Source organism: Zonotrichia albicollis, chromosome 17, assembly GCF_047830755.1.
Source record: "Zonotrichia albicollis isolate bZonAlb1 chromosome 17, bZonAlb1.hap1, whole genome shotgun sequence".
NCBI classification, from domain to species: domain Eukaryota; kingdom Metazoa; phylum Chordata; class Aves; order Passeriformes; family Passerellidae; genus Zonotrichia; species Zonotrichia albicollis.
Window position 1 is genome coordinate 13,110,419 of NC_133835.1, and position 20,675 is coordinate 13,131,093.

The window sequence follows — 20,675 nt, forward strand, 5'->3', positions numbered from 1 at the left end:
ACCTGTGCCACAGGCTTTTTCTCTTTTCTTTAAATCCTCCCTCATACCTTTGTTCTCCCTCAACATTTCAGTCCCTTTTTACTTGCAGTCTGACCCACTGGTCACAGTTCTGTACGTCCTTCTTGAGTTGACTCCTTTGAAGAAGGATGGCTTTAGCCAGTAAGAGTGGGGCAGATTCTGAAGGTTTAGGTTCTGTTTCTTCCTCTGCTATGGATTTCCCATTTTGACTTTGGACATGTAACTACATCCCCAAGCCTTTATCATCTCCTAGGAAGGTGGCTGGGAGGTGACAATGCCAATTTCTCCCCGTTCTTATGAATTCTCCTAGTTTGGTTGATAGTTCCCAGCTAGAGAAACTTAAAAGCTAATTAAACATGATAATTATCTCTTCTCATTTTTGTCTGTGCCACAGACAGTCCCTGCTGGGTTCTCTCTAGGTTACTGTAATGGAAATAGTAAGTTCTTACTTTAAATGTAAAGCATTTATTAGAAACTCTTTTCTCCTTCAATAGCAACACAAAAGCAGCAACTTGGGCTAAACCTTGTCTTCTGTTTCAAGTGAGATTTGTTCTGTACTTTTTCCCCAGGAAAACAGCTTTGATTAATATTTCAAGCATTTTATAACACTAAAAGCCAAACAACAGGATAGAAAAGCTGATTATGCAGAAATGAAAGCCAAGCTACATCTAAAGGTCAGAAGCCAAAAGTGCCTATGTCAAGCACTACATACCTTTTGGTTCTTGAACCTGGCAGCTGAAGGAAAATCAACATTGCACAAAAACCAATAATCCCTGTAACGAATCCTCTGTTTACTGGAAAATTCTTATGTAAGTGTTAACAGGTCAGGTGAAATCCTACATACTGTACATTTCTGCTCAGAAACATTCAAAGAGGCATAAGGCAACATCAGTGGACAACAATGGGATCTTTTCAATGTAAAGACACTTTTGTTTGGTCAGTGTAAATGGTTCTTACCAGACAAATGCCACAATTATGATTATTTCTACAAACAACACTCAGTAGAGAGATCAGGATTTCAACTGGACCCTGGAAATCATGGGAGTTTTTTTCTTATGCTTTTAGGAAGATATAATTCTGACTGCTATGTGTGCATCTTTGACCTTCTGTAACTCTCTCCAAATTTACTGATTCAGGAGGATATATGTGTATATCAATACTGTTCATGTAAAGAGAAGGTTCTTACATGGGTGTTTAAACCACCATGTACAAATGAACAGCAATCATCCTGCATTCTGCAAATGAAATTAAAACCCCCATGCACTTGCTAACCTTTTAAGGATCAGGTATTTGCTCTAAATAGCACTATGTACCTTTTTATTTTAGATGAAGCATAGATGTTCTCTGCCCATAATATCTTAAACAAAAGATGGGTATGAATGACAGATCAAGAGACTTTCAGTTTGTAGAGGCAGCTCTGAATGGAGTAATAACTGTGATTCACAAAACGTGTCACCCAGGTATTCTCATCTGCTTTCTAGACACTGCCTCATCTTGGTGTTTAAGTTACAAAGACTATAAAATTGACTTTGTTTCTTACAGGAGCAGAAAAGATGTACAACTAAGCCTGTTATACCGTATTTCCATTACCAGTTCCTGATGGAGAGGCCTGGGGCTAGCTGGTTGTGGACTTTAAGTGATGGTTCAACACTGTAGCAGTGCAGAAACCTAAGATTTAAGGTATTTCTGCTGATAAATTTCATGGACTACATCACCTGCTGTTCAGCGAAGTGACATTAATGTACACGTTGTTAAATACTCTCTTAAATTTTCTTGATTTCTTTAGATTTTTGAATTAAGAAGTTGATTTGGACTCCTCAGAAAGTTTAATGCCCAAGAGGATTTGTTATCTGAGCTGGAAAGAAGTGCACAGGAACCCAATGCTCTTCTGAACCCACCAACTGCCTCCTTACTGCTGATTTTGCAAGGTTTAACCTGGACTTGCTGCACATCCACGTGGAAGCAGAATTTGAACTCCTCTGGGTTTGTACGTGTCACTCACAGATTTATTAGGACAATAATTTAATAGTCTCATTCTTCAGTGATCCTATTAACTTCTAAGTTTTCGTGTCGGTTCAGCTGTGCACAAAGAGCTATTCTCAGAACTGTTTTCCTGATTAAAGATTAACAGTGCTTTGATAAAAGAAGGAAACATGGGCATCCTTGGAGTTTGTTTCTTACATCAGCTGGGTTAAACCTTTACTATCTTTTCTCACTGTGTATCTTCTATCTGTGTTTGGCAATCAAATTCTGCACAGCTCCAGCACGTTTCCCCTAGTTTAGTCAAAACAAGAGGAAAACTTTCTGCCTTTTAAACCTTTAACTCTTCCACCCTTGCACAAACAGCAACAGAAACCTGTAATAAGTAACTAAGGCAAGTCATATTAAAAACTTTCTTTGCTATCTGTTGGATTAAAGAGTATTCTGTAAAAACAGTGGAAGTCACTGAGGTGTAGTTAACTACATAACCACACTAATGTCTTTTGAAATGGAATAAGTGATATGCTTCCCAATAAACATCCTTCTTCCAAACAGATCCAGGCACGCAGCTCTGCTGTTTGCCACAAGGAGCAAATTGTGTATTATTGTTTCTAAATATATCATAATGTTAGATGAAACAGTTAATAGACAAATTGCAATTATGGTTAATAATTTTTAGACCACTTCCCTGACTTGTGCCTAAGCAATCAATCATCCCTGGTACTTTCAGCTCCAATAAGCTTATGCTAAGTACTTCCCCTTTTATATAACCCACATTTGTGCTCTGTTAGGTCTTGGTTTTTTGTCATGCTATATAATTATAATCATTTACAGTATGGAGCAGGATTTTAAGACCATAGACAATACTTGAAAGCATTAAGTCTTTTAATTTAATAAGAGTTGCTTTTGTTCTGCTGCAAGAATCACTCATATTTACAGAGATGATTTGTCTCCAACAAGTCAAGATGAGCACTGGAGGGAGAGCAAAGGCTGGCTTTCCCTGTGCCTTAGGCACAACCCGAATTTAGCTGATCCTGCATGAACAGCACAGTCCAAGCACTGTGCCCTGAGACAGCTCTGCAGCTCTGCTCACCCTCCTCTTTGCATGAGAAGTGGTAATTTATAGCCTGCCTAGACACTAGTCAATCAATACCCTCCAGCATGATTTCCATCTGGCTTTGCTTTGCTCTGCTCCCATCTTCTCTCTGCTTTGGGGATTCAGCAAGGAAACAAGTAGGACTGTATGTTCTGATGCTCCTGGGTCTGAGATCTCACTAGTTTTTCATATGACTGCTGCAATAAGAAGCAGAGAATTGTGTTCTTTGGGGCAGGCAAGAAATCCAAGTCAGATCTAAATCCTAAGTGATGTCTGCTAAAATGAACTGTAACTTCCATCTCCGGACCAGAGGTCTGGGGGAAAAAAAAAAATTAATAATATTCTTCTTTCCAAGTGATCAAACTGTTTATTTTCTCCTGAGAATATTCCAGGCCAGCACTGAAGCACTGACTTAATTCTGAATCTGCAAGATTCAGTTGCTTAGAACAGCATCAAAAAGAACATAACTTTTAATCTCACTCATTAGCTGATGTGCTTGCTTTTTTTTTTTTTAAATTAAGGTTTCTGGTGGTCTCTGAAGAAATGCTTCATATTTGTGAAAGTGGGACACCAAAGGAGCAAGGAGCACCAAAAAATACAGCAAAGAGACTTCAACCATTTAGTGACAGCTTCAAGACCTGAGCAACATTTCAAGGAGCCAGATGAATTAGATGATTGCAAAAGCATCTCCGCTTTCTCCGAAGCAGGTGATGGCGTGAAGGAGGTTATCTGGTGCTGTCATTATGGAGAGGGGCAATATCTCACTGCAAAAGAGGTGCTGAAGGTAGTGCTTGTCCCTGGGGTGGGAGGAGAGGGGAGGCGTGCGTGTTGGCGGCGCTAAGGCGCACACACCGCTGACAGGTGCGGCGCGAACGCGACACACGCTGGGAAACAAAAGTGAGACATTGGTGGAAAGTGAAAATGGAAAACTTTCCAGATGCCAGGTGGAAAATGATATTAAAGCTGTCAAAATAAGTCACAACAAAGACTGGGTTTTCTCCTAGACTAACAGGAGTCATGTTCTGGAGAAGAATGGAGGTTTCAGCTACAAGGCAGAGTGTCATAAATGAAACAATTATGAGCATTGGAGGTTAAATTTGAACCTATTTTTTTGGGGTTCTATGCTCTGGTCTCTTTGTTTTTCATTTTTCTCTTTCAAGTGCACTGCAGCATTCCTGATTTACTCTACAGTTTGTGGACAGGTCAAAAATGTGTAAATAAATCCCACTGTCATTGCTTCACATAGTTATCTATTCTGGGCCTAATTCCAAGCCCTGTTAAATTGATGGCAATCCTTGCATTGGCATCGGAGGACTGCAGTTTGGAACCTGTGATGGAGGTGCAAAGCATCGCCAGGGAGGATGGATAAACAGCCTCTGCAGTCATCCAAAGTGAGTTTCTAAAACACAGTAAGGGAAGCAAACCTTGAACTACATTCAAGGTCAAATATGCTTTATGTATATGGTAATGGAGCTTTTTAAAAAATCGGCTCCACCTAACACACATTAAACATCTTAAATATTATAAAAGACATTATTCAGATTTAAGACTGACAATCTGAACAGATAACCCAGTATTTTGCTTTGAAAAATCAGTTGCACTGTTTATACTTGGGTAGAAAACCGCAGATCAGAACAAAGTTTGCTGTGTTTCCTTAGTGCAGCCAAGGAAATTTACTCTGCTGATTGAGGATTTTACTTGTCCATGTACTCACTTTCATGCACTAGTAGATTCCTATCAGTAATTTATCTGCAATTCTGTGGCTGAATTTTGTTTCTTTATGTAATGTTACTTCAGCACAAGAAAATGTGCCTACATTAAATTCCTTTTGCTCCTTATGAAACACTCCTAACAAACAATAATTCATTTTGAACGTTTACCCCCCAAAGTATAATTATGACTTAAAATGCAAAATACATCTCTATTCTTTCGTGATAGACTTTTCATGCAGGCTGTTGATGTGTTAGAAGGAACCAGACTCCCAGAGGAGTGGGTAGAAGCTTGATTGCAGCTAGAGATAGACAATGCAGCAGCAGCAGTAACTGGAGACTGCTCACACAACACACCATAATGGCCATTATGGAGCTGTTAACCTCTAGTGTGTCAAAACCTACTCAGAAACTGGCTGAATTTGTAGATTGCTGATCCAAATGGTTCCTTTAAATTCAGCAAAAAAGGAACTGAAGGGCTATTCTGCATTTGGGCTATAAATCCTTGGAAATACCGGTTAAAAATGGAAATAATGACAGACCTTTACTGTAGCTGCATGGATGGTGCTGGTATTAATAATGCAGAAGTGCAAGGCAGGACAGCTCTTAGAAGTTGATGACTGCTGAAGTGCAGAAAACCTCATTAAAACAACCTAAAGGATGGTGTACTATTATAACAACTTTTTTCCTACAGTGCCCTTCAACTATCATAATTGCACAGTAACAGAGCAACTTGAAAAGATTTAGGAATGTGTAAGAAGTAAAATCTCTGGCCACAGTTACTGGCAGCCTAATTATGTGAATAAATTGTGTACTCTGCATCCTGTTCTTTAGTTTTGAGAGCCTGTGGATTTGTGGGTGATGAATAATGTGGTGTCTAACCAAAATATCAGCACTAAATTGCTGGAATAGACATTCAGCCTTAAATAATGGCTTTGGATTTGTGTTGATTCCAAGCAGTAGAATAGTTATGACTAACCTGCAGTAGTTAAATGTAAACATGTTGTATTATTTCTCGGTATAAGATTTTACAGAACTGTGGATAGGAGTGGCTGTTGTCAAGGGTGTTTATGAGATTTTCAGTTGATATCTCTGAGGATGAGGTCTAATAACCCCAACTAATCTGAGGGTAGTTGTGTGAGCTGTTGTTTGTGCTACAGATCTTTCACAAATGCCAGTTGTACTGGGTTACTTCCACAGACAAGGAAAGCCACCACTTGGTTTGGGGCTTTGATTCGTGTTTGGTAATTCAGTTTAACAGGATCCGGACTACACTGGGCTGCAGTCCCTGTGCAATGCACTGTACCCTGCAATGCACAGAGCTAATATTTAGAGGTAAAGCTCCAAATCTGTCGTCTGCACTGACATATAATAGCGTATTCAAAGTAAGTGGGTTTTATAGAATGTTTGATGGCTGGAAATTACTAGTCTGGAAGGGTACACAAGATTAAATGTTAAGTCACTCAAACTGTGCAAGTTTACCTCAAAGACATTTTCACAATGCCTTTGGAGAAAGAAGTATTTCAACTTGTTCTCGCTGAATAACCAATCCTGGCCTAAGGAACAGCGTAACGATGCTTGTACATCGCTCCACTGCCTCTGCAAAGCCACTTGAGCCAATTTTGTACAGCACTTGTGTGGCGGCAGCATCAGGCGGCCCTTCAGCGGCACTCCAGCGCCGGGCTCCCGGCTGGAGGCTTTCCGCCACAGAAACACGGCAAGTGCTTCAGATATTCCCCGAGTGGAGAAACCAATTGAGCTCAGCCCCGCGGTCTCCAGCCAAGTGGGAGCAGAAGGTTAAGGGCCTACAATTAAGGCTCGGAGATCTTCATTTTTGCTAGCCCAGAGGGTGAGAAAACGGCAGCTGCTCTGACAGCACTTGCCATGCATGGGGACCAAGGAGCATCGGGCACCTGGATCATTGGGAGGGAAACCTCTGCAGGTTCGGGGCTTTGTGTTTTGGAGGGAATTAACAGGTGAGAAGCAGCTGTTCCCCAAAGCTGCTACCCAGGAGTGGGCTCCCACCCCAGCTGCTGCTGAGGGAGCGGCACAGGGAGGCAGAGGATGGCAGAGGCGGCCGTGCCGAGGTGCACGGCAGGTGCTGAGCCCCTTCCCTGCTGCCTCCCCTCGAGGGCCAGCCCGGGGGGACCCAACAGCCCAGGGGGACCCAACAGCCCGAGGGGACCCAACAGCCCAGGGGGACCCAACAGCCCGGGGGGACCCAACAGCCCAGGGGGACCCAACAGCCCGAGGGGACCCGCCCGCAGTGACCGAGAAGGGCAAGAGTATCACAGCCTGGTTCATTGGTGTGTGACAGAGAAGGCATTACAATTAGCCTGCAAAAGTCCTAAATTTGTTTAAAAAGCAGAGCATACTTCTCATTTCCTTTTAAAAGTATACTGAAATGAAATTCTAAATGTTTTCTTTAAAAAATAAATATACACGTGTTTCTGTGTTCTCAGTGCTGCAATCTTAAAATTGCTCTGAAAATTTTATATAAAATATAAAAACTGCTTTGAAAAGCAGTTTATAAAAACTGCTCTGAAATTTTATATAAAATTTTGAAGAGAGAGGACATAATTTTAGTAATTATTCTTACTTAATTGTAACTTACCTGTTAGGCTGCTCTATGCCAAGTGCAAATTTTGTCCATCACATGTAAGACTGAAAATCAGAGCAAATTGGTGGCTTGCATTTTGTTGACAGCTCAGTTGATTTGCCTTTAATTGAAAAAGTTGTAAAACATTTTTTTTAATAGATTAACAGAGATAATGATGCCATTGCATCTGAAAATAACATCCAGCAACTGAGACCATCTGAAGAGGGGGAAGGAAAGGAAGTTTTTTCCACTGTTGGGGAAACAAAGAGTCAGAGCTGCAAAGGGGGTGATGATTTGTCAGACTCTTTCAATGAAAGTAAAGAGCAGGAATATCCAGCTGCATCAGAACAAACAGTTGTAAGAAATCTCAAGAATCTAAAATTTGAGGCTGGTGCTCCACAACAGGAAAAAGGTAAAAAGTTAATAATCTTTGTAGTTAATTTTTAAATAAGACATGTAAAGTAAGATTTTGAACTGAGGTTGAAGTTTTGCATTAAATATTCACAGTGGTAATTGCTTAGATTAGGTTAAGTAAAAGTCTGTGGAAATTTGGAAGAAGAAATAATACCTTCAGCCCTAAGTGCTTGAAGCTCTTGTTCAGGCTGATGTCATCTGCCTTGTGTTCAGGAGAGACATTTTGGATGGCATTTAGAAATTAATGGTCTTTTGAACAGTGTGTGGTGTTTGAAACCTCCAGGGAGATTTCAAAGTTAATATTGTATAAGTGTCTTTGAATAAACCTAGTAATTTATTTAGTGTCTTGATCCACTCATTCAGCTTCAAAATGTGCTTGTTTGAGGGTTTATGGTTGAGCTTAGAGTGGTTCCACATTGCCAGCAGAGGGTGGTGGGCACTTATCAATCAATACCTGTCAGCAAAGCCTAAATAAGAGTAATAGAAAATGGCTGATTTAAGATGTTAGAAACCTTAAAGTATGTTACAGAAGTTAGGGACTGACTCAGAAAAGAACAGATAAGCATCTGTTTCCCTAGAAACTGTGTGTGTACTGTAAAAATTGGATGACATCAATGATGTTGAGTCTGTAAATGTGTGTGTTGTATCTGGAAGTTCAGGTATCTTGGCTGGGCCTCTCTGTGGAACTGTACAAATTGTTGATGTCCCCTGGTTCAGTTACAGCCTTTATAGGAAACACGTTTGAGCAGTTTTAACAAAGCTAACAATGTTCCTTTGTGTGGGCATGAATCCACAATGAACAAATGACAATAAAGTGGTTTTGTTTGCTTTTACTGAAGTGAAGTGTTATCTGCGCATCTCTGTGTGGTATAAAGCAATGTATGAAATGCATTTTGGTCTCAGCATGAAAATCATTACAGAGAGCACACTTGGGAGCTGAGACAACTGTTCTGGAAAGACTCTTCAAATATGACGTATTTGCCATTTCACAGTTTCAGATCTTCTTCATAACTAAAAGTGTTGCACATTTAATCTTAACTTGTTACTCTCAAAAGAAATTCATTACTCTTGTGCCTCGAACTTTAATCTATGACTTCTCCACAGAACTGACTTTTCCCCCTCAAATTCAACCAGTAATTTTAAAGACGCTTTCACATCATGATTTTTTTATATGCACTTTATATGCACAGATTCAGGAGCACCAGAGAGCTGGGAATAGCTTAACCTGCCATTTCCAAATCTTTGCATAAATTTAATTAGTGCTAATTACACAGTTGTTATCAAGAAGTTTGTTGCACAGGCTGTAAGTCTTAAAGATGGTACTTAGAGAGGAAATCTCATCCTGTCTTGGTGGTGAGGGCAAGGGTAGGAGTTAGGTTTCCTGGGATTAGATTCTCAACTGTATCACCAGCAATTAACACAATTTTGGGGGCAAATCACTTAATGAATCCTTTGATGTAGAAGTTCGTAGTTTTATCCAGACTAGAGGGACTCTTTAGAAATTAGTACCATTTTTTAAAAAAGTAAAGTCATTATTTTGTGGCATGTACAGCGTAAATGTGTCTTTGTTCCAACAGGAGAAAATACAAGTTTCAACTGTTTTTTCTGCACGTTCACCTCAGTGAAGTTGTGGAGTCTTGGGCGTCATCTGAAAACCCATTCGGATGAGAAACGTCACCTTGGCGTGTCACCTCTGCCCCAAGGCTTCCGTACAGCAGCCCTGCTGCACAGCCATGTAACACACACACAGGTACCCAGGGCCTGAAAATGCTGTGTTACATACTGCCTTCAAAACTGATGAGCAGGCAAGTGGCTCTGCCTTGGAGCTCTGTTCTGTGATCATTTTATGCTCAGAAATTCCTCTGATTTTCTGTGGCGTTCCGCACTGAGAAGACATGGTCTGTAGTTAGGAACTCTGTGTTGTGTGTATTTGTTATTTTGTTAATGCCATTCTAACAATTCTTGTCAGCTGAACAGTGATTTCAGCTGTGCTGCATTCCTACATGCAGAATAGAATTTTCTGTGATGTTTTCATTTAGCTATATAAACATATGAAGCAAAGTGATAAATTGTATTTATAATAAACTTACTGTGTACATATATAGGGAAGAAATTCTCTGCTGGGAAGGTGGGGAGGCACTGGCACAGGCTGCCCAGAGAAGCTGTGACTGCCCCATCCCTGGAAGTGCCCAAGGCCAGGTTGACCAGGGCTTGGAGCAACTTGGGACAGTGGAAGGTGTCCCTGCCCATGGCATGGAGTAGAACAAAATGAGCTTTAAGGTGCCTTCCAATCCAAATCATTCTATGTTTTATAGTATGTAAAAAATCAGAATATCAGATATGGTTTTATTAAAAAATTTTGCATGTTGATGTAAGGCAGACAAATCAAATTGCTGTGGTGTTGAATAAAAGTCTCACATGCATTGTTGCAGGGAACAAACCCCATAAATGCAGTGAGTTTGACACAGCCTTTGTGACCTGAGGGGAACTTGCATGACACAGGAGGTACAAGCACACTTTGGAGAAGCCTTTCAAGTGCACAATATGTGAATACTCCAGTGTGGAAGTGAGTACAGCCTTACTGAATCTTTTGGGAGGGCGTGAAGGTTTTCACGTGCTAGAATTTTAATGTACATACAATTTTTGCCCAGATTTTTAACCATGAGAAGTCCAGGCTCTGCTGATGGCCCTGGACACGCTGATGGATTGTGTTTATCTGTAATGGTGCTGCAGAGTTACTGCAAGGTGGCTGATGGTTACAGCTGTGTGGTGCCATGCATTTATTTCATTACATTTCATTACATTTCATTTCATTACATTACATTTCATAACATTGCATTACATTTCATTTGTGTGCACATCTTTTCATCCCCGTCATCCTGAAAAAAAGGAACAAGTAACTTGAGTTCCTGGAAGCCTTATTTGTCCAGCTAGTATTTGCAAATGTGTTGCTCCAAAATAATACTCATACAATTATTTAGGGGTTTTTTAGCTATTTGCATTATAAGAGCTTTTTCTCTTTTTTTATTCTAAAATTGGTGCTAGACAATGTGTTTGTGTGATTTTGGTCCTACAAAAGCATTTTTGGTCCTCATTTCCACTACGTTCCATGTACTGTAGGACAGTACTAGCTAATGTCTAAAAAGAAGTTCATGTATTCTGTTTATATATTTGATGATGTATGGGTTTTTTCCAGTTCTAGAATTTTCTCCATCTAGAATAAAATACCTTAGAGTCTGCTTAAGGGTGCACTTGGAAATTGCAATTGAATTGGGTGCACAGGCTTTTAGAAATGCACCTGTGATTGAATCACTGTCACAGTTTAGTGGATGTTCAATATCTGAATTTGTGCTGTGTCCAGCTGTAAGCAATCCTGAACTTTATTCCATGCACCTTATCTTAATAATTAGATTTTTGATAGCTTGCATCTTTAAAAAGCCTGACAGCTGATACTAAATTACCCTATTCTTTCCCTTGTTTCAGTAAGGAGCTATTCAGCATTCATTGCTGTTACAGAACTCACATTCTTGTAAGATTTACCTGAATGAAGAAAGCTGAAAGAGCTCTCCAGCACTGCCATGCAGATTATTTGACTTTTGTGTATCAAAGGTTGGCAGTCATGTTTAATTTTATTTAAGTGAATAGTAGTGTAGATTTGAAAAAATCTAGCAGTGAATTCATTAATTGTGTTCGTAAATGGAGGAACTGAACAGTTGATAACTCCTAATCACATACCTACAATATTTATGCAGAACATATCAGAAAAACAGCTTAAAATTAGAATTGAATTAAACTTTGTAACTAAAGTGCTTCATTGGGACTTGAAGGTGAATAGACTCTGGATAATGAGTTTGGTCTTTCATTTATTTTCCTGAGTGTTTTCAAAGAATTTCATGTTTGGTATATCCAAGGAGCCTGACAGTAGTAGGTATCCTCTTTTTAAAATTTTATCTTTGTTTGTTTTTATTATAAAATTTCCCATTTTGCTAATGTGGACCCTAAATAGGAAAGTAAGACAATATGGGGAAAGAGTGCAGAAGTGTCCTAAAGCCACAACAGGCTGATTGTGCAGGGAAAAACACAAATGTGAGAGTGCTAATTCTGGGTTTAATACAACGTTTTAAATTGCAGTAGGTGCAGCATGTAAAATAGCTTATATTTTAATTAAATGCATCTCTAATGTAGATGTTGCTTTAGGAAATCCCTCCTTTCTGTCTGAGGCCAGCAAGATGAGGCGCCGCATTCGCTCGCACACGGGAGAGCGTGTGGGGGCCTGAATATATGTTGTATTGTAAGATCTGTGTGGTTCCAAGTTACTCCAAACGAGCTGCAGCTTCAGGGTCCTTAGTTGGGCAGCAGCTGTAGCTCGTGAAGGTAACTGAGATAAATAGGGGTGGGTCAAGAGCCCAAGAGGAGCCCCTGAGAGATGAGAACAACACTGCAGCGAAGATTGCAACAACTGGTGCCCCGTGTGAGGAAGAACACACAACCAAACATTGAAAGAAGGTATGGAATCCCCCGGACAGCCGAGAGCTGTGGCAGCCTGAGAGCTGGGACTGTATGTGTATTGTAATCGTATAATTGTTAAAAGAAAAGGGGGGAAATGTGGGGGCCTGAATATATGTTGTATTGTGGGATCTGTGTGGTTCCAAGTTACTCCAAACGAGCTGCAGCTGCAGGGTCCTTAGTTGGGCAGCAGCTGTAGCTCGTGAAGGTAACTGAGATAAATAGGGGTGGGTCAAGAGCCCAAGAGGAGCCCCTGAGAGATGAGAACAACACTGCAGCGAAGATTGCAACAAGAGCGGCCCTTCCCCTGCCACCTGTGCAGCCATGCCAGCAAAGGTGCCTGCAAACTGGAGAGGCACGTGTTAACTCACACAGGTGGGATTCTGGGCTAGGGATCAAGCCCAGGGCCTCAGCTCCTTAATATTCATAGAGCAATTTTATTTCAGCCTCACAATTAGCCCTTTTTAAATTTGCGATTTGGAGTAAAAACATGTTCTCTTTCAGTGATCTGGATTTGGCAGTTGGAATCCCAGTAGTTAGTCTTGCTGTTCCTCCTAAACTTCTTTTATATTAGAGAAATATTTCATGAAATATTTCATTTTCTGTGGGTCAAGTTGTCTCTTTCATTTCTCAATTAGTTGATTTTATTTGGAGAGGTATCTATGAGAGATTTTTAACTCTCTGTTCAGAACATATTGTTGTGACCCCAGATTGCCAGCAACCAATTTGGTCAACAAAGAATTAAATTGCTTTAAGATTGAAAGCAGTGTGTTCTTGTCATAGCTCTGTAACATGCAAGTCATCTCAGGGGCAGTGGGTATCAATCCTGTACTTCAGGGTTTAACTTGGCTCAATTATGATATGCAATTTGTGCTCTGATTAATGTTTTAGGTTGAATCAGAGTGTGACAGCGTGGTTTGAATCAAATTTTCCAAATATCTGCACTTGTCACGCATTGGTTCATATCTTGAGACAGTTTGGTGCAATTAAAGTGAATTATTTTTTTATGAGAATCAACCACAAGAGTCCAACTGGAAGAGTTCAAGAGTGTTACCCACTCCTGGCAGGGACTTTTCCACAGAACCAGTCTGGAGCTGGTTCAAAGCTGTGCCAGTTGCCAGTGTTGATGTAATTTTTAATGGTACTCACACCTGATGAAGCTTTTTGGGGAGGAAAGGCAAGAAAATAATTTCCGAATTTCCCTCCTCACCATTATCAATGGCTGATGGTGTGTCACTCTTACCATGATGTTTTACTGCTGTTTACTTTCTCTCCTTGCATATTTGAAGATAATTCTGCATTTTTGTACATGAAGTATTCAAGGAAGAATAGATGACAATTTAAAATAATTCCTTATTCCTAGTTTAGAATTATATGAAAGGCTTTATGCTTCAGCAGTTTGACTTGTGGACTCAGAAAGCCAAGATTTTGTGTTGCAATCAGTTATGTAAACTTCTGGAGACTTGTTTGGCCTTTTGTGCACTGTCAACTAATATTAACTTTTGGTTGATCGGGAGACTGTTGCTGTTAGAACATGGATGTTGAATTCTGTGGGAATTTGAATTTATATTAAATAAGTAGAGTTTCTAAGCATATCCTATTTTAATTTCTTTTTAATAAAAAATGCTATGAGTGTTATGTTTGCCAGGCCAGATTCGCTCAGAGAGGCACCATGAAAATCCATGTGTTACAGAAACATGGAGAAAATGGGCCAAAACACCAATGTCCACATTGTAGTGCTTTCCTTTCTTGAAAAAGTGATTTGGGTGAGTCTAAAGGAAAACACTGACAACATAATATAGAGCTAAGTAGAGGTGAAATCTCTCATTTTCCCAAAATTTCACCAAATATCTTATAGCTGACTTCAATTATCACAATATTTTGAGTAAAATGTATTTGTAGGTTTACAGGTAAATTTCTCCTGCAAGGAGATGTGGTGACATCTTGTGGTTGATGTTTTAATTTGTTTAAAATGCAAAGTAGCAAATATTTAGCTTTTTCTGTTTTATGATTTGCTTGATGCCTGTGGCACTGTGACCCTCTGGTTTTTCAGAAGAAGTGTTGGTGAAAATAGAGCTGACCAGTAAGAAAAAAACCTATATATGATTTTAAGTTTCCAGAAGTACCTGAAAATGTAGCATTTGAGCCTGAAATGTGACTGAATTCTGACTAAATTCAGTCAGAACTGAAAAATTTATTTTAAAGAGTACTTTTAGGATAGCTAGAACCCATTCAGCAAGGAAAGTAAGAAATTATTATTCACTTCAAAACCATATGCAATGAGAACATATTCTCATTTTGGCTTAACTGTGGACACTTTAAAGTAAATGTGACCCTTTTTCCACATACAGATTTTACATGTGAAACTTTATTGCTTCTCCAGGAAGCAGAAAATGATAAATTTTATTTTATACCCACCAAATGGCAATGTTCTTTTAAAGCAGAATTTTAATATATTCTGGAAAATCTTCAGGAGTTTTATGGAAGTTGTTAACTAAGTCAGTCTTCCACTTAGCGTTCCAGAATTTGTCTGTCAGAACTATATTTGCTTTGTGTCTGTTAAATTGCTTACATAGATTAAGATTTGATTGATATATTTGTTCTTCATTATGCTAACAGAGTAATATATGTAAGCATGCTGAAAATCGTGGATTGGTGAGGGCAAAAACTGCTACACCCAGAAAAGGAAGGAAAGGCAAAAATAAAATCCATGAGAACCCGAAGCGTGCTAAGGCAGAAGGTAATCAGTGACTAAGTTAGGATTTAATCATGTAAATTAGAATCAAGACTAAAAGGCTAAGGCATTGAATCTTCCCTGCTGCTTAATTGCTGTTTCACAGTGGAGCTAATAATGGAAGAATACTTGAGAATAGGCTTTATTGTGTGTCAGAAATTCTTGTTGTGTGAGTGGGGTCTCTGCACTGGTACCATCCCTGCCCTAACCTCCCTTTTCAGCAATGCTTTCAGATGATCTTTGTGGAGCAAGAGACAAGAATGGAGATGCACCTTAGGCCTGGGTGTCCCTAAACCTCACCCTTTGTATCAGATTGTATCTGCACTGAGAGAAAATTTGATGTGGTAAGAAGAAAAAATGTTGGAGCTTTTCTGAATCTAATGAATATATATCAGCAGCTGAGTTTACATTAGCATTGACACTTCTGTTTTCACTGGTGAGGCTGTAATGGTATGGTTAGAGAGAAGTATTACAGCTGCAGTGTTTATGTTTTTGCAGTAATTAGATTTTGCTGCTTATTAATGTTTTCCTACATGCAAACAATTTCTTTTTGATATCTTGTAAATACCTTCATCTGAAAGCTTGATTTTCTAGGGCTGTGATAATGTGTCTTCAGATGTTGTTCATGCAAATATTCAGTTCATTAATTGACTCACACAAAACCTAGAAATTTCTGTGCTGTTTCAGAAGGTTTTTCCCCAAAACTGACATTTGCAAGTATTTAAATATATCACTGTCCACTTGAACAATTTGAAGGGGCCTGTGGGATCCTCAGTGTGGCTTTGCAGATGATGACTTGTGAGACTGGGGCTGTCAGTGATTTGCTGTTGCTAATACTTAAAAAAGAAAAAGCACGCCTATGATAATTAAATTTCCAGTTAAAAAATGCTTAGTTTTCCTCTGATGAGAATACCAAACTCAGTAACATGGCTTGTAATGTAATGTTCAACAGAAGATAAATTCATTCCCCAAGTAAAGTGCAAGATAAAAGATGTGCTTTAGTTACATATTGGCAGCATTTTCTCCACTAAATTAAATTGCATACTTGTTAAATTTATTGAAATATTTACTTGTCTTTCTGATTAATCATCCCAATATTTAATTTTTTTTTTTTTTTCAAAGTTGCCCTGAAATTATTCCCAGATGATTCTACTGTGAAAAATGAACATTGTGCCAGTGAGATTGTTCCTGTTTCAGATGGGACAGAAACAGCAACTCCAAGGGAACACAGAGCAGAAGCAGCTCAGTAAATGGATCCTCAGCATGATGGACAAACAATGCACAAACAGACTGGTCTTGTTCTCAGTAGTTGTAACTCAAAGTGTGGCACTACCTCCAGTTAGAAAGGTGGAAAAGATGCTGGTTGGAAGCTGTTGAAGCCCTTCTCATGTGCTCATGTTTCTTCTGGCTGCAGTTTCTACTGCGTGACCTAAATACCATTGCAAATTATGAAAATTAGAGGCAACTTTCACCTGGTTTATTACATACAGGTAATAACAGAATGGCAAAAATCAGCTAATTTCAGAGTTATTTATTAAAGAATAGATTGGTTGTTTCCCCTTTCATTGGTTTTTTGCCAGCTTTACTCACAGAAGTGCAGACAGATCTGAGGCAAGTTTATCCCTCAGTATCACTGAGAGCTGCCTGAATTTCAGTGCTTATACTTTGCTGAGGTAAGCACATGAAAGGCAATGATTTTTTAGTACAAGGTACATTTACTAAATCGCCTTTCTGCAAACACTTTAGTTTCTAATCGAATTCATGATGCAATAGAATGCGTGACACAATTTAGTGGAAAAGCACCATTTTTTATGCCTCATACTGCTGGTAATTAGAAACTAATCTTTTGTCTGAGTTTTTCTCAGCTCACTTAGCTGGGGAAACAGAACTGCATGGCAAAAATGAAGAAGGAGCAGGGTGGCAGAGAAGTGTGGAAGAATCCACATTCTGGGAATGTGAAACCTTTGTGACCTTAAGCTGATTCTTTTTTGGATGCAGGTGGGATCTGTTCTCTTTAACCAGCCTTGCAAGTGTTCCTATGTAAGTTTGTGATCCTCCATTTAGCACCAGATCCACACCACACCCAATTAATTAGATCTTCAATAAAGCACAACTGTGTTACTTAGGAAAGTTCATGTTTATAGTACACTTAAAAATCAGAAAATAATTTAACTGTCAAATACAATTCTGTAACTTTCCTTAGGTTATAAGAACTACTGGGTTTAACTCTTAATGATTACTAAAGTCATTACAGTAAGTACTATTAATTTTTCTGATTCACTACAATGATCAAAATTGCCATTTATGCTCTGTTCACCCTGGATTTTTTGTCATTTATAATTAATACTTGGGAGCCTCATAAAATCTTAAATACTTTTTAAATATTCATCTTTAATGCTGCTATTCTTCTGTTACATTTCATTATAAGTAAGTGCCAGCATAACTAACAAATATTAATTATATTAAGTCATGTAACAACTGAATTTAATTGGGATGCCAACTTCAAGATTAACATCTGTGTTTAACTTCATTATGGTGTGGAATTTGACCAGTTTGAAGTGGTTTGGGTCTGCAGGTTGGGCAGGCTGTGGTTGCAGGTTCTGCTGGTGTGGGCAGGGACAGAATTCCTGTGCTGTGCATCCCAGGTGAGCTGCAGGCTCACAGCAACTACAACTTTTAACTTTTTTTACTTCGAAAAATGAAACAATGAAACGTTAAGTTTTTGCCAGTTAGTTTATTAACATAGCACCTTTATCCTGCTCTTGGGGACATGTACATGCCTGTTCTAGGGTAACTTGTTAAATTCAGCAGCTGTTCTGTGACCAGAGCAGTGCCAGGAGCTTTGGGCCATGCAGTGTCCCCAGTGTCTCTGTGCTCAGTGAGCAGACAAGAGAGGATGTTGGGATTAGCAGGAGATAATTGCAGCCTTAAATAAATAATCCCATTTATAGAGACCGCACCAAAGGCCTCACTAAGATCTTCATCAATCATCTCAGTCAAACACACGAACAGGAATTACCACTGTGATAACAGAAACCTCCTTCAGTTTTGAGCAAACCCTGAAAAGTCAGAAGGCTTGAATTAATTTAGGTTCCTTATTGATTCTGTCCCTCCATTGCAGATCTGTTACTTCAGTGTTCATAAAGTCTCATATTGATTGCTCTGTGTCTGTTTTCATGCTGGTAAAATTTCAGGAAGTTCATTCGTTCTTACAAGTGACAGGACTTGAGAATACTTTTGTTCATTATAATTGCTTAAATAATATTGTTAACTTTATTCTTGTTGAGTTGTTTCCATTTGTGTTATAAATTCTAAGCAGCAGATTGCTTGGTTAAAATTAATTTTAGAAGTTGTTTAAATTCCTTGATCAATTTGCTGAATATATATTGTTCATTTGAATTGTTAATAACAAAGCTGACTCATTCTGTGCTGACATCTAAAAATCAGACTACATAGAGTGGAATGTGAATGTAGTAATAAAAGATATTTTTATCTGTGAACTTTCAAATTATTATTTCAGTAGTTAGAAGCTATGAATGTGTCATTTTGGAAATGAAGAAAGAATGCTTTGACCTCCTCAGGAGCCAATCCTAGTGGCCTTATGCTTTTCTACAGCAGTGATTGTTCTTCATGATTAAGAGTTTGCATAACTATGCAAATGCAAATATTTGCATCCCTATTCTGATTTGTATTTTACAGAGATAATTTAATTTCATTACATTACTCACATATTTTGGACCAATAGATATGTATTAATATATTTTAAAGTAATGCATATTCTGAACAGATGCCAAATTTAAAATATTTTAATTTACTAATTGTGGAAGAGTTGTTAAATAGAGAGGAATTATTCATGTCTGAAACAGATAATACTGGAGTGTTCTGTAGCATTATGTAACAGTGTTCTGAGATAATTCAGTTATTTGAGAAAGAACAGGAAACTTGCATTCTGAGTTTCCTCTGCAAGCTGAAATTGTCTGTGCTTTAAATAGTTAATGTGTGAGGAAATACAGTTTTCACAGACCCAGCAGATAAAATGCAGAGAAAGAGTAAAACCAGGCCTTTGGATACATTCTTTTAGAATTTTGGCTCTGTAATGTAACAGACTTGACACAAGAGTAGCTTCAATGATGCTAAAATGTGATGTGACCTTGTGGAAGTGATGGGTCAATTAGAATGAGCTGCGTCCTGAAATTTGGGAGAACTGACCTCAAAAGGATCCTGGACAAAAGAAGACAGAGCCGAGACTGGAAGTTGGCTCTGGTGTCCTTGCAGGAGCTGCTGCCCGAGTTCAGGGGCAGGGCTGGTTTGGGATCGGTCATTCCTGGCCGTGGGCACTCCTGGGTCTGGGATCGGTCATTCCTGACCATGGTCATTCCTGGTGGGGGTCTGAGGTCGGTCATTCCTGGTGTTGGATCCGGTATTGGTCATTCCTGGCCATGGCCATTCCTGGTGGGGGTCTGGGATCGGTCATTCCTGGTGTTGGATCCAGTATTGGTCATTCCTGGCCGTGGCCATTCCTGGTGTTTGATCTGGCCATGGTCACTCCCGGCCGTGGTCACTCCCGGTCCGGTAGCCGTCACTCCTGGCCGTGCTCATTCCTGGGTCCGGTATCAGTCACTCTTATCCGTGGTCACTCCCGGGTCCAGTACTGGTCATTCCTGGCCGTGGTCACTCCCGGTGTTGGATCTGGGATCGGTCACTCCTGGCCGTGCTCATTCCCGGGTCCGGTACTGGTCACTCCCGGCCATGGTCACTCCCGGTCCGGTACCGGTCCCTCCCGGCCGTGCTCATTCCCGTTGCTGCCCGCAGGTGGCAGCACGGGGCCGCGGCAGCTCCGAGAGCCGCTCCGGGGCGCTGGAATTGCTGCCTCAGTTTCCCTCGGCCCGTCCCTCCATGGCTTTGGCCGAGTCCAGGCGATACAAAAGGAGCTTTTTCTTTCCTTTAGCAGGTTCCTAATGTCGCTACCAAGTGTTGCCACCCCATCCAGGAGCGAGGATGGGAGTGTGCTGCTGCCTTGTGTTCTGCTGAGCAAGGCTGGGGCTGCCTTGTTGTGCCTGGAACAGGAATTTCCTCCCGGTGGGACCGATGGAGGCTGAGCTGCTCCCTGCTGTTCAGGGACTGTGGCAGCTCTTCAGCCCTGCTCGTGCCTTTTCTGTGTTTGTGTTTCCCTTTGCCTGAGCTGCTCCATGGAGGGTCAGGGCAGTGGCGCCAGTGCAAGGCAGGTGCAGGGAGCCTGCACTAGGGCATGCTAATATATTTTCTGTTGCTGATAAATCTTTTTAGCATAGCAAGAAAGTTAATGTTTGTTGATAATTTAAGCAGCTTATCTAAGAAATCTTTAAGAGATGTTAGGGCTTTTAACAAGCAACACATTTGTTAGGGGAATTTTAAAAAGTCCTTTTAAGTGAGGTGAAGTGGGCACAGGCCATGAGGAGTGACCTGGCCCTTTGATAAAGGAGGAACTTGTCAAATCCAGTAGATTTTTTTCAAACATTCTCCAAGGTAAGTGTTGACACAACAATGTGGGAATGGTGCACAGTCAGCATCACCACAAGGACTGGGACTTCTCATGCTGTAATGTGACATTTTACCATGAGATGGTCTTTACTCACTGTC

At 39.9% G+C, this 20,675-nt stretch overlaps 1 non-coding gene across 2 annotated transcripts; it reads left to right on the top strand.

The window, feature by feature from the left end:
- Positions 1 to 859: 859 nt before the first annotated feature.
- LOC102063597 (uncharacterized) lies at positions 860 to 18,786 on the top strand. 2 transcript variants are annotated; one of them, XR_012583025.1, is made up of 8 exons: positions 860 to 1,698; positions 1,805 to 2,005; positions 3,616 to 4,485; positions 7,562 to 7,814; positions 9,394 to 9,621; positions 10,249 to 10,382; positions 14,942 to 15,062; positions 16,179 to 18,786. It is a non-coding gene; the product is annotated as an uncharacterized LOC102063597 (transcript). The 2 variants fall into 2 exon arrangements; XR_012583026.1 differs by lacking the exon at positions 14,942 to 15,062.
- The last annotated feature ends 1,889 nt before the right edge of the window (positions 18,787 to 20,675 follow it).